General features: G+C 45.2%; 1 protein-coding gene across 1 annotated transcript in view; it reads right to left on the bottom strand.

The window, feature by feature from the left end:
- The window catches only part of LOC140425880 (cadherin-18-like), a 1,051,878-nt gene that overhangs the window by 622,501 nt on the left and 415,097 nt on the right, over positions 1 to 14,280 (bottom strand). The window contains exon 3 of the mRNA XM_072510257.1: positions 4,354 to 4,456. The gene's annotated coding sequence lies outside the window, so the exon portion shown is untranslated. The remainder of the gene's footprint in view (positions 1 to 4,353; positions 4,457 to 14,280) is intronic.

Here is a 14,280-nt window from a genome sequence, read left to right as displayed (position 1 = left end):
GGAGAGTGAAGCAGATCAGGATCACTGTGAAGCAGATCAGGAGTGCGAAGCAGGTCAGCATCACTGTGAAGACACTGGGAGGAGAGTGAAGCAGATTAGGGTCACTGTGAAGCAGACCGGGAGGAGTGTGAAGCAGATCAGGAATGAGGAGTCAGAATTATTTTCTGAAATCACCACTGCTCACAGTTCAATTTTGACAGACTAGAAAATAAATTCTAAGCCACAAAACAAAAATATATTGGAGTAGAAATTCAGCTTGGGGCAATACCACAAATGGTATGGTAGAACACAGCTCACCTGTTTTACTTCTACTAACATTGACAGGTCTCAATACTGGACAGGCAGCTAACATATCCTTTGCTACCTGCTACAGTGTAAGACCACATTTAAAAAATAATAATAATCTTTATTAGAGCCACATGTAGGTTTACATTGACACTGCAATGAAGTTACTGTGAAAATCCCCTAGTCACCACACTACGGGCCTGTTCGGGTACACAGAAGGAGAATTTAGAATGTCCAATTCACCTAACAGCACATCCTTCGGGACTTGTGGGAAGAAACCGGAGCACCCAGAGGAAACCCACGCAGACATGGGCAGAACGTGCAGACACCGCACAGACAGGGACCCAAGCCGGGTCCCTGGTGCTGTGAAACAATAGTGCTAACCACTGTGCTACCATGCCATCCACTGTCTAACCCATTGTGCATGAACTTCTGCAGAACGTCTCCCAACTTCCAGCCTAACTCCTGCACAACCCACCCTCCCCCCCGCAAAAAAAAAAGAAACCTTCACATTGCAGGGCAAACATTTCGGTTGACGACTGCGAAATCTCAGCAGATATTCAAATGTTATCTCTAACCCTACACAATGTCACACATTTGTTTCCTGCTGCTTGCTAAACAAAACCCTAAGATAGCCATTTCCTGCTGTCAATGATAAAGTGGTGCTCTTGTAGTGAACTACAATTACATTAAAATATATGGGAGGAAGAATTACGAAGCTATAGTGAATGGAAAGCCCATAAACTAGACCACAAAAAAAAATTCTATTAGCATTTGGTATATCCATCTTAATTGATTGTAGATTGAATCTGGGTTAACCACCGTCTTTTTCTCCTGCTTCTTTTTAATTGCTTCTCTCATCTACTTCAGTTGGAGCTGCCACTAGATAATGGGGATAAATCTCCAGCTTTTATTACTCACCTTTATTTGCTTAGCAGAATATTGAAATCGAGTGCATAACTTTTGATCTGAAAAGCAGACACCAGGAGGCAAGCGTAGTGCTGTTGTCACTGGGCTGGTAAACAAGAGGCCCAGGGTAATGCTCTGGGGACATGGGTTCAAATCCCACCACGGCAGCGATGAAATTTGAGTTCAATAATGAAAATCGACCGATGACCATGAGGGAATCAGGAGTTTGTAGTGCGGTAGATAGAGAGGAGTAGGCTCAGCTTGGGGTTAAATTGGACTGTGATATTCCACGCTTTCTTGTTCATCTTCAGGGACACCCTGGGAGTTTGATACAGTTAAATGTTCAGCCTGTAGCTGTGATTGGAGATGGAAAGGATGCTTTTGGCTTTGCTGCCATTATGCTCCAGGATGCTAGTTAGTTGTAATATTTGATAATTAGCATAGATTGTAAGGAATTACATTAAATATTGGCACAATTTCCTTCTCATTTCTTTCTGATTCACTGAGTTCAGTAACATTTAGTATTAAAATTACAATACGTCCGAAAATTCTTTGCCTTGAGCAGGAGCTCTCCGTTTGTGCAATGCTGTAAATCTCTGAACATATGGCTCCTTATAGAACGTTCACTTTGAAGAAATTGGAATTTATAGATGTGCCAACGTCACTGAACTTCAGAATCTCGATTAACCCTTTCAACACATCTGCAAATATCAGCGAGTTCATGTGGGCCTGGATTTCAGATGGTGAATGATGCTCCTGAACGTTTGTGCTGGACACCTTAATGTTCCCAACTGTACAGTTAAAGTTTCCCAACATGGTACTTTGCCAAAGAAACATATTTTCTCACAAACACTTGTTTTCTGTTGTTAACATAAATGCATATTATCAAACAAAACACAAAAATCTGGAAAGATCATAGAATTTACAGTGCAGAAGGAGCCCATTCGGCCCATCGAGTCTGCACCGGCTCTTTGAAAGAGCACCCTACCCAAGCCCACACCTCCACCCTATCCCCATAATCCCGGTAACCCCACCCAACACTAAGGGCAATTTATCATGGCCAATCCACCTAACCTGCACATCTTTGGACTGTGGGAGGAAACCGGAGCACCCGCAGGAAACTCACGCACACACGGTGAGAATGTGCAGACTCCGCACAGACAGTGACCCAAGCCAGGAATCGAACCTGGGACCCTGGAGCTGTGAAGCAATTGTGCTAACCACCATGCTACCATGCTGCCCAAGATAGAACATGCCAAGGAAATAATAGTACGAAGTCTTACAACACCAGGTTAAAGTCCAACAGGTTTGTTTCGATGTCACTAGCTTTCGGAGCGCCGCTCCTTCCTCAGGTGCACCTGAGGAAGGAGCAGCGCTCCGAAAGTTAGTGACATCGAAACAAACCTGTTGGACTTTAACCTGGTGTTGTAAGACTTCGTACTGTGCTCACCCCAGTCCAACACCGGCATCTCCACATCAAGGAAATAATAGAATAAGGTTTCAAACGACGATTGACAGGTACCATTGTGGTATTGCCCCAATGAAGTTAGAGAGGGCAGGGTTGTCCAAAGAGTTGTACTTCATCATTTAAATGACTTACAACATGCTTCACGCAAAGCTGCAGATTGTTCAGTAACGTATGAAGACAATTTCTCAGACAATAGGAAGAAACTCCGAAACAATACCAGACTGACAACAAGACAAAGCCAAGCTGCGTTCTCCAGGGACATTTTAACATCACCATACTGAGCTGTGACCGCATATTTCTATGATTTGAATGAAATGCGTAACTGGAAATTTACTCAGCAAAGTCTCTGGGGTAAATGCACTAACTTTCTGGTGGCAAGCCCACAGGACCACGTGGGACGCTGATTTCACTGTCGCCCAATACTACCGATTGACTTTATTGGAGAGTAAAATTGGATGGGAGTAGAAACATTTTGTCAGAATCTCCCCGGAGGTGGGAATTATCCACCCCACCAATTGAAAGGAATGATGGGGAGCTCACTCCTGCTCGGACTGGCTCCGCCCCCTCCAGCCCCACCCCCCAATTAACATGTTGAGCTGAATTAATTGACTGGAGCTGGGCCATCCCCCCCCATCTGCCACCTGGGGACGAAGTCCCGCCTCCGAGAGCTGCTGTCCAACCCTAGACTTTGCCCAGCGCCGATAAGATTGCGGCAAGTTTAGGAGCGGGCGGGTAGGTCACGGGAAAGTCACCACGCTACAAAACCTTCCTCCGGGGAACCGTAAAATCCCGTCCCATTGCAGCCAATCACATCAGTGTCCAGGCTGGCCGGGTGAGTTTCAATTGCTCCCATTTTGGCGGGCGTAAAAATCAACACTGCACCTGATCCTGCAGGGTCCCCACCTGGAAAACTGGGGTAAAAGTGGCTCAAAATCTAAAGCAAAGCTACATCTTTTGCTGGCTTCTTAACATTTCCAGCAAAGTGTAATATGATCATCTCCAAATTCTGCAGCTTCCCCATCAAAGACCGGGTTTGCTACTTAAAAAAAGCTTTAATATCTTTGTGATTTATTTGGATTTGAAATTGATGTCGTGTTCAGAACCTTGTAAGGATAATTGATTTTTATATTTCAGTTTTGCCCTTTTACGAAAGGTCCCCCGATTACTCCAGGCTAGAAGACGATTCTTGGGTTTGCAAATAAGGTGCCCAAATACTCAGGCGACACTAGATTTCTGCTTTGATTTATGACTCTGGAGTCTATTCGACAGTATTACCATTCACCAAGGGGTCATTGACTGATTATGGTTAAACGTTCAGTCCACGCAGTGGTCGGTGCACCTGGTGGAAGTAATCTGATGGTTATAAAAAGCTGCAGTTCCAGCAGGACAGGCGCGGTGTGAACATGTTTGCTGCTTAGATTTATCTGAAATGAGGTTCAACACAGAACTAGACTGACCTTGACAACAGCTACATGAAACACAGTTTTAAAAAAAAAAAAATTTCCCCTCAAAAGTAATTCCCTTGAGCCAAAATGCCAGGGACTCGCTTTTCCTGTGTGAATATCGCGATATTCCAGCAAGAAATACACTTGAAACAATGACAAACTTTTCAATTAAACAATGGCTAATTATGATGCTTTGCAACATAAGAATCACAGGCTACCAAGAGTATAGGAAAGTAAAGAACTTACAATTCTGGAGAAGGCGTGAGAGAAACTCCTCAATTCTAAAAAATCTTAACCATCTTCAAAGAGGATTTCTGTGACTCTGATGGTAGATTCTTCTCTGGAAAGCCTAAATAATTAGAAGATTGACATTTTTAGAGTTTGCTTCTCTTGTGTAGCACCAAACATACAGTGACAAAAAAGAAGAGAGGAGCTGCTGAGATGGTGCACTGACACACCATGGCCAGAGGCCCTGAACCTGGAACATTCTCAGGACTCTGAGGCCATTTTCAGGCCCTGACGCTGCTCATCCCATTGCATCAAATGGGAAGTGGCCAATAGCCGAGCACCTCCCCATTTGCCGTTGCTAGTGAGTTCCAGAGCGAGGAGTCCAGGATAGCACAGCCTACTGCAAGGGAGGCTCCGAGCCTCCAATGTGTTACTGTGGTGAATGTACAGTACTAGTAATTCACCAGTGTATTAGTGTCATGTTCTGCCATTGGGTTACAGCTATGTTTTGTTGTTGACCTTGTGGGCTCCACCTATGGGCCATTATGTGGCTTCACCCACAGGGGATATGTTGGGGCATGTACGGGCTCCGCCCATGGCTCCTCCCCTTGAAAGGAAGTATAAAGAGCAGTTGACCTGTAGGCGGTTCACAGTATTGTACCAGTCGCAGGCAGGCCCTGTTCTAAGCTGATTAAAACCACGGTTTACTTCGACTCGTGTCTTTTGAGTGAATTGATGATCGCATCAGTTACCAATGGAAGCACTGCTGAGGCCAAAGCAGCAATGGAGGCACCATCAGTGTCAAAGCAGCGACAGAGTCATCAGGAGGCTGTGGAAATCAGAGACATCAGTTTCCTCGCACAATGTGGAGTTGTTCTCGGATCAGTAAAGCAGCCTCCGCTGTGAAACTGCCTCCTCTTCCTATTTTCCGGAGTGTGGACACAACAGAAGGCATTGCGACACAGGCAAGGTTACAGTCTGCTCACAAAATGCCCATTAACTGTCTCACCAACTGGATTAACTATCTGCTTGCAGCTGAGAAATTTTCACCAATGCTGGTGCGTTTCCACATCCAGAGAGCACATGAGTAACCAGACACACATTAGACAGTTAGGCTGAAGCTTTAATCCTTAGAATTCATCACCCTCATACCCTTTAAGCTGCCTGTGTGGAACTGTCCAAATTTCAGCCTATAACCCTTGTTGCTTTCCACTGCACACTCTTCATTACAACACAGCGGCCAGATTGCTGCTTGAGAAAGGCAGAGAGCAGTGAAAACCCTCAGGCTGGTTCAGGGATGAACTCTGGAACGTTCCTCTCTGATCCATTAAGGCAATCACACATTTCCCAAGAGAACACAGTCGCGGAAAGTCCCCTCAATACCCATCCAGCTCCGAGATGTAGATGTGATGGTCACACTCGTAAACTCTCTCCACCCCCATGGAAATACCTGTAACAAACCTGAATATGTTTATTTGGACTGTATAAAAGGCAGTCAACCTATCCTGGGCAGGTTTCCCTCCATAACAAAAATTGAAAATGGCCTTGTGTATCCCCTCAAATCCTCCTTAATCCAACCTTTGACCCAGCAATTAAAAGAGACTCAACGCAAATCAAGTTTCTATCATCCATAAATCAAAGTGTATTGGGATTGGGCAGAAGAGTGGAGTTGGGGCCAGAATCAGATCAGCCTTGATCATATCAAATAATGGAGCAGGCTCGAGGGGCCGAATGGCCTCCTGTTCCTAATTCATATGTCCATATGTGTAGATAAATGGAAAGAGAACTTGTTATATTCCAATCCACCCAAACATAAAAACGGTTGAGCAATCTACGAGCTCAGTTATTCTGTATCACCACATTTGGCACCAACGTTTCGACATTTTTCCTGGGAACTATAAAATACAATTAGTTTGTTGCTGCCAGCACTGAATTGATCCCGATAATCTACTCAAAGAACTTAAAGTATTGCACATTCAGTGGGTGGTCCAGCTCTGATTTCTTCAATGTACTCGCAGAGTAAGGCGAATACTGCATAAATATGTGGCCTTACAATTATAGAAAGAGGGAGAGAGAGGAGCCAATGTTTATCTTATTATTTGAACAGATGCCATTTCTGTACACTCCCAATAAACGATATGGTTAATCCACTGATGTAGGAATGGAAATTAATGAATGAAGTGATAATTAAAACAGTATTAGTTAATGTTTCATCTTACCCATTAAAAGTAATTAGTTTCCATTTTTGTTGAAACTTAATGAAACTTGAATTTAGATTATTTCTATCCCATAATTCTGCAGTGTGCATGTTGAAATAAAGTGAGCCCTTTGTTGTGTGTACTTAAATGCAATTGTGATTCCATCATCCAGCAGAGGGCAGTAGAGCGGAGCTGCTGATTGGCTTTTGTGGGGGAAATTAGCATACGTCCATGTGCTCACCCTAACTTGAAGGAGGTTTGTGGAGGAGCTGTTGTCAAGTGACACTTAAAGTGCTTCCCTCCCTACCCCCTCATCTAACAAAAAAACAAACAACCGCCGTTAAGATCAAGAGGAAGGCTTGAGGGCAGGTAGAAGTCGAAAGAAGTTGAACCGTGATGTCACAGCCTGCAGGTAAGGGACTGGCTGGTGATTGGTAAGTAGTTTTTCTTTTATTTTCCCTCAGGTGTTATCGTGCGGGGCGCAGAGGTTGCTGAGTGAGTGCTTGCTGAGAAGGGGCGTGAATAACAGGTAAGCTCTTTCTTTTTCTTTTTTTATCTAGAGGGGATGGCAGGGAAGGTAGTGCAATGTTCCTCCTGCAGAATGTTTGAGGTGAGGGACGCCGTCAGTGTCCCTGCTGATTTCATCTGTGGGAAGTGCACCCATCTCCAGCTCCTCAGAAACCGCGTTAGGGAACTGGAGCTGGAGCTGGATGAACTTCGGATCATTCGGGAGGCAGAGATGGTCATAGATAGAAGCTTCAGGGATGTAGTTACTTCGAAGAATAAAGATAGATGGGTGACGGTGAGAGGGGCTGGGAGGAAGCAGTCAGGACAGGGATCCCCTGTGGTCGTTCCCCTTAGTAACAAGTATACCGCTTTGGATACTGTTGGGGCGGGGGACGTACCAGGGGTAAGCCATGGGGTAGAGGTCTCTGGCACAGAGTCTGTACCTGTTGCTCAGAAGGGAAGGGGGGAGAGGAGTAGAGCATGACTCATTGGAGACTCCATAGTTAGGGGGATAGATAGGAGATTCTGTGGGAACGAGAGAGACTCACGGTTGGTGTGTTGCCTCCCAGGTGCCAGGGTGTGTGATGTCTTGGATCGTGTTTTCGGGATCCTTAAGGGGGAGGGGGAGCAGCCCCAAGTCGTGGTCCACATAGGTACCAACGACATAGGTAGGAAAAGGGATGGGGATGTAAGGCAGGAATTCAGGGAGCTAGGGTGGAAACTTAGATCTAGGACAGAGTTATTATCTCTGGGTTGTTACCCGTGCCACATGATAGCGAGATGAGGAATAGGGAGAGAGAGGAGTTGAACACGTGGCTACAGGGATGGTGCAGGAGGGAGGGTTTCAGATTTCTGGATAATTGGGGCTCATTCTGGGGTCGGTGCGACCTCTACAAACGGGATGGTCTACACCTGGACCAGAGGGGTACCAATATCCTGGGGGGGGGGAAATTTGCTAATGCTCTTCGTGAGGGTTTAAACTAGTTCAGCAGGGGCTTGGGAACCTGAATTGTAGCTCCAGTATACAGGAGGTTGAGAGTCACGAGGTCATGAGTAAGGTTTCAAAGTTGCAGGACTGTACCGGCAGGCAGGAAGGTGGTTTAAAGTGTGTCTTCTTCAGTGCCAGGAGATCTGGAATAAGGTGGGTGAGCTTGCGGCATGGGTTGGTACCTGGGACTTCGATGTTGTGGCCATTTCGGAGACATGGATAGAGCAAGGACAGGAATGGTTGTTGCAGGTGCCGGGGTTTAGATATTTCAGTAAGCTCAGGAAAGGTGGTAAAAGAGGGGGAGGGGTGGCATTGTTTGTCAAGGACAGTATTACGGTGGCAGAAAGGACGTTTGATGAGTACTCGTCTACTGAGGTACTATGGGCTGAGGTTAGAAACAGGAAAGGAGAGGTCACCCTGTTAGGGGTTTTCTATAGGCCTCCGAAAAGTTCCAGAGATGTAGCGGAAAGGATTGTAAAGATGATTCTGGATAGGAGCGAAAGCAACAGAGTAGTTGTTATGGGGGACTTTAACTTTCCAAATATTGACTGGAAACTATAGTTTGAGTACTTTTGTCCAATGTGTACAGGAGGGTTTCCTGACACTGTATGTAGATAGGCCAACGAGAGGCGAGGCCATATTTGATACTGGGTAATGAACCAGGACAAGTGTTAGATTTCGAGATAGGTGAGCACTTTGGTGATAGTGACCACAATTCGATTAAGTTTACTTTAGTGATGGAAAGGGAGAGGTATATACCGCAGGGCAAGAGTTGTATCTGGGGGAAAGGCGATTATGATGCGATGAGGCAAGACTTAGGATGCATCGGATGGAGAGGAAAACTGCAGGGGATCGGCACAATGGAAATGTGGAGCTTGTTCAAGGAACAGCTACTGCGTGTCCTTGATAAGTATGTACCTGTCAGGCAGGGAGGAAGTGGTCGAGTAAGGGAACCGTGGTTTACAAAAGCAGTCAAAACATTTGTCAAGAGGAAGAAGGAGGCTTATCTAAAGATAAGACGTGAAGGTTCAGTTAGGGTGCTCGAGAGTTACAAGTTAGCTAGGAAGGACTTAAAGAGAGAGCTAAGAAGAGCCAGGAGGGGACATGAGAAGTCATTGGCAGGTAGGATCAAGGATAACCCTAAAGCTTTCTATAGATATGTCAGGAATAAACGAATGACTAGGTTAAGAGTAGGGCCAGTCAAGGACAGTAGTGGGAAGTTGTGCTTGGAGTCCGAGGAGATAGGAGAGGTGCTAAATGAATATTTTCGTCAGTATTCACACAGGAAAAAGACAATGTTGTCGAGGAGAATACGGAGATTCAGGCTACTAGACTAGAAGGGCTTGGGGTTCATAAGGAGGAGGTGTTAGCAATTCAGGAAAGTGTGTAAATAGATAAGTCTCCTGGGCCGGATGGGATTTATCCTAGGATTCTCTGGGAAGCTAGGGAGGAGATTGCTGAGCCTTTGGCTTTGATCTTTAAGTCATCTTTGTCTGCAGGAATTGTGCCAGAAGACTGGAGGATAGCAAATGTTGTCCCCTTGTTCAAGAAGGGGAGTAGAGACAACCCCGGTAACTATAGACCAGTGAGCCTTATTTCTGTTGTGGGCAAAATCTTGGAAAGGTTTATAAGAGATAGGATGAAAATCATCTGGAAAGGAATAATTTGATTAGGGATAGTCAACACGGTTTTGTGAAGGGTAGGTCGTGCCTCACAAACCTTATTGAGTTCTTTGAGAAAGTGACCAAACAGGTGGATGAGGGTAAAGCAGTTGATGTGGTGTATATGGATTTCAGTAAAGCATTTGATAAGGTTCCCACGGTAGGCTACTGCAGAAAATACAGAGGCATGGGATTCAGGGTGATTTAGCAGTTTGGATCAGAAATTGGCCAGCTGGAAGAAGATAAAGGGTGGTGGTTGATGGGAAATGTTCAGACTGGAGTCCAGTTACTGGTGGTGTACCACAAGGATCTGTTTTGGGGCCACTGCTGTTTGTCATTTTTATAAATGACCTGGAGGAGGGCGTAGAAAGATGGTTGAGTAAATTTACAGATGACACTAAAGTCGGTGGAGTTGTGGACAGTGCGGAAGGATGTTACAAGTTACAGAGGGGCATAGATAAGCTGCAGCGCTGGGCTGAGAGATAGCAAATGGAGTTTAATGCAGAAAAGTGTGAGGTGATTCATTTTGGAAGGAATAACAGGAAGACAGAGTACTGGGCTAATGGTAAGATTCTTGGCAGTGTGGATGAGCAGAGAGATCTCGGTGTCCATGTACATAGATCCATGAAAGTTGCCACCCAGGTTGTGAGGGTTGTTAAGAAGGCGGAAGGTGTGTTAGCTTTTATTGGTAGAGGGATTGAGTTTCGGAGCCATGAGGTCATGTTGCGGCTGTACAGAACTCTGGTGCGGCCGCATTTGGAGTATTGCGTGCAATTCTGGTCGCTGCATTATAGGAAGGCTGTGGAAGCATTGGAAAGGGTGCTGAGGAGATCTACTAGAATGTTGCCTGGTATGGAGGGAAGATCTTATTAGGAAAGGCTGAGGGACTTGAGGCTGTTTTCGTTAGAAAGAAGAAGGTTAAGAGGTGACTTAATTGAGGCATACAAGATGATCAGAGGATTGGATAGGGTGAGCAGTGAGAGCCTTTTTCCTCGGATGGTGATGTCTAGCACGAGGGGACATAGCTTTAAATTGAGGGGAGATAGATATAAGACAGATGTCAGAGGTAGGTTCTTTACTCAGAGAGTAGTAAGGGCGTGGAATGTCCTGCCTGCAACAGTAGTGGACTCGCCAACACTCAGGGCATTCAAATGGTCATTGGATAGACATATGGACGATAAGAGAATAGTGTAGATGGGCTTTAGAGTGGTTTCACAGGTCGGCGCAACATCGAGGGCCGAAGGGCCTGTACTGCGCTGTAATGTTCTATGTTCTATTAATTGAATTATCATAGTTTGTTATAATACTGTAGGGTTGTCTCTCCAAATACCATTAACGACTAACAGAAATGTGCTCTTAAACCAGAATCTAAAGACTCCACTGGCCATTAGACTCAGGAATCAAACTTGTCTAAGGGAGCCATGCCAATAAGATGCAAGTGTCCTTGACAGCCCCATGTGAAATTAATTTGGACAACCTTAATTCAGTTCCTAGTGGGCACCGACGCAAACACTGAATTACCCAAAGTTACCACTAAACAGTTCTAATTTGTCAATGTCATTGGTTGATGTGGGGAATGGATGATGGCTGTCACACTGATTGTAACAGCCAGTGCAATGCTTCAGTTCGAGACAGCTTTAGTCTTTGGGTATCTGAGATACTCCCCACCTACTAGCCCATTATGGTAATCCTAGAAATGTTGCAATAATCCTACCTAAATCAAATTATCAAGCAAAATTAATAAAGCAAGATCAAAACCAACAGGATATTTTAGTTTAATTCTATAAATTACATAAATCATGTTACCTCTTTAAAAACAAGGAAATTAAGAAGATTTTTACATTTTTCTTCAGTATTTGAGTTAGAAACTGATATGATTGTGCCTGTTCCTTCAGCGTACGTCAGATGTAAAACCTGCCAGTTTAGCAGTGAAAACTACGCTTGTGTCTTTGAGGAAACAACATGTAAAAAAACCCCCCGCCAATTGTCCTTTGTTAACCTCAGTGCAGCAAGAAGACAACAAGAAAGAAAAGCTCCCCTACTGAGTTGTATCACTCACTCTTTGATGCTCAGCTGGCACAAAACACGATCAACAATGTAATTAAACAAAATTGTCAATCAGACTATTAATAGTCCTCCAGGAATGGAACAAATTATTCACACAGATAAAAGGGCAAAGCAGAGCTGTAGGGATAGTAAACAGAGATAAAAGCAAAATACTGCAGATGAAAATGAAAATGAAAAAATGAAAAATTAAAATTGCTTATTGTCACAAGTCGGCTTCAATGAAGTTACTGTGAAAAGCCCCTAGTTGCCACATTCCGCCGCCTGTTCGGGGAGGCCGGTACGGGAATGCTGGAATCTGAAACAAAAACAGAAAATACTGGACAATCTCAGCAGGTCAGACAGTCTCTGTGGAGAGAGAAGGATGCTAATGCTTCAGTCTGGATGACTCTTTGTCAAGGCTGTCAATGCTTTAACAGAGTCATCTGGACTTGAAACATTAGTTCCCTTTTCTCTCCACAGTATTTGGGACTTGTGGCCTTAGACATGGCAGGTAGGGGTCTTTTGAGGGTCTTGTGCAATAACACATGAAATAAATTGTAAATATGGGAAGATCACAGCTTGAATATATGAATATTAATCATTCCTATTACCCAACTGTGGCTATGTCCACTTATTGAACTGCAAAGGGTCTCAGTGTATTCCACAATAGGTCCCAATGTTGAATATTGCCTCAAATGTAATTGAAAGAAGTCAAAACAGTAGCTCGGTCATACTCAGTGAAAAGCTACAAGACCCTGATAAAGGAACCCACTCCCAAATAGTGTTTGTATTCCATAGAGACAAGCTGCTCCCCACAAGCAGTGCTGAATTTAATGTGATAACGGGAAAGTACAGCACAGCGAGTGGGAAGTGGTGGGCGTGGTATGGTGCTGCCTGAATGGTTTTGCAATTTGTGTATTATGAGCGTTTTTTCTGAAATCAGGAAGCAACTTCTCAGACCAATGGCGATGATTTTAAATGGAAGTTACACATTTAACAAAATAAAGCTTTAAAAAAAAAAATTAGACTTGAAGCACAAGGACACCTTGACACCATTTATAATATTTCTCCAACAGTTCCAAACAGATCTTGGCTCAAATCACTCAAAGCTAAACCCCGTTAAATGGTAGCAGTCCTTATAGATTTTCTAATCTATATAATTCAAACAACTTTATCACACATTGCCCTGCTGCCCTTAGAATGCTCTCTGACGGTGACAGCAAACTCATTCTCCAGGTGTGGCCTTGTCCACACATTGTCTCCTTTGAGATCTAACCAGCTAATTCCCACACAGTTTCCACATTTTTTAAAGTCTGTTTTTCCCCTTTGACCTTCCCAATCACTTTTTCCGACAATACTTTGGCAGTTCCAGAATCCCAGAATTGATCAATGTCTTTATTTACTGTAAGGTTGCTATATGTTAAAAGAACACTTACACTATCTTTCCTCATTTATTTACAAACTTCCAACGTGCATATGTTCTCATTTGAAATACAACAGCCAACTTCAAACCACTTTTCTTGTTGCCTTATGTTGCCTGTCAGATGCGCCAGTGTCAGGTGTGGGGGCTTCAGAATGGCTGCGGATTCCAGCACCTCCGCATCATGGCTGTTCGCTGGCCCCCAGGCTAGACAGAGGTGAGGTCAGAGTGAGCTCCAGAAGCATGCCAGTCATGGACACCCGCCCTAGTCTGAGCCATGGTTCCAATGCCTTCAGCCACGGCACACAGAGACTGGGTCATGTCCTAAGTGAGGGAGAGATGTACCTCCCTGCCTTGGGCAGGACCCTCTGTACCCAGGATATGTCCCTATCTGACTGGCCAAGGTCAGTTAGTACCCGGCCAATGGTCTTGATACCACCAGCTGTGACCCTCTGTGAATGGGCCAAGCTCTGGCGTGCCCCAGCAATGTCCATGTGCGCCCGGAAACGCCCGCCTGAGACTGGGCTGCCCTGTGCTGTGCCTCAGCCATTGTCAGAAGAATGTGCCCCTGACACATGGCTCCCCGCCCCCCCCCCCGAGGTGTTAGTCTCTGCGATGGTGGAAGGTGCAGATGAAAGCAGTGGTGAGAGTCTGTGTCTTCCCTGCAGTGGGCCTCTGGGTGTGCTGAGGACCCGGATTGGGGCAGTGACACCGGACGGCCCGGTCTCACCTAACAGTGATCCTGGAAAATAAAAGACATGGGGTGAGATAGGACTCACTTGCTACAGGGACAGAAAGCATTTACAGTGCAGCAGGAGGCCATTTGGCCCATCGAGTGCACTGGCCCTTGGAAAGAGCACCCCACTCAAGCCCACACCTCCACCCTATCCCCATAACCTAGTAACCCCACCTAACCTTTTTTGGACACGACAGGCAATTTATCACGGCCAATCCACCTAACCTGCACGTCTTTGGGCTGTGGGAGGAAACCGGAGCACCCGGAGGAAACCCACGCAGACACGGGGAGAACGTGCAGACTCCGCACAGACAGTGACCCAGCCGGGAATCGAACCTGGGACCCTGGCGCTGTGAAGCAACAGTGCTTCCACTGTGCTACCGTGCTGC

Source organism: Scyliorhinus torazame, chromosome 6 (assembly GCF_047496885.1).
Source record: "Scyliorhinus torazame isolate Kashiwa2021f chromosome 6, sScyTor2.1, whole genome shotgun sequence".
In the NCBI taxonomy this organism is placed as follows: Eukaryota; Metazoa; Chordata; class Chondrichthyes; order Carcharhiniformes; family Scyliorhinidae; genus Scyliorhinus; species Scyliorhinus torazame.
The sequence above is the reverse complement of the archived record's forward strand: the minus strand, read 5'-3'. Positions and strand labels throughout refer to the sequence as shown.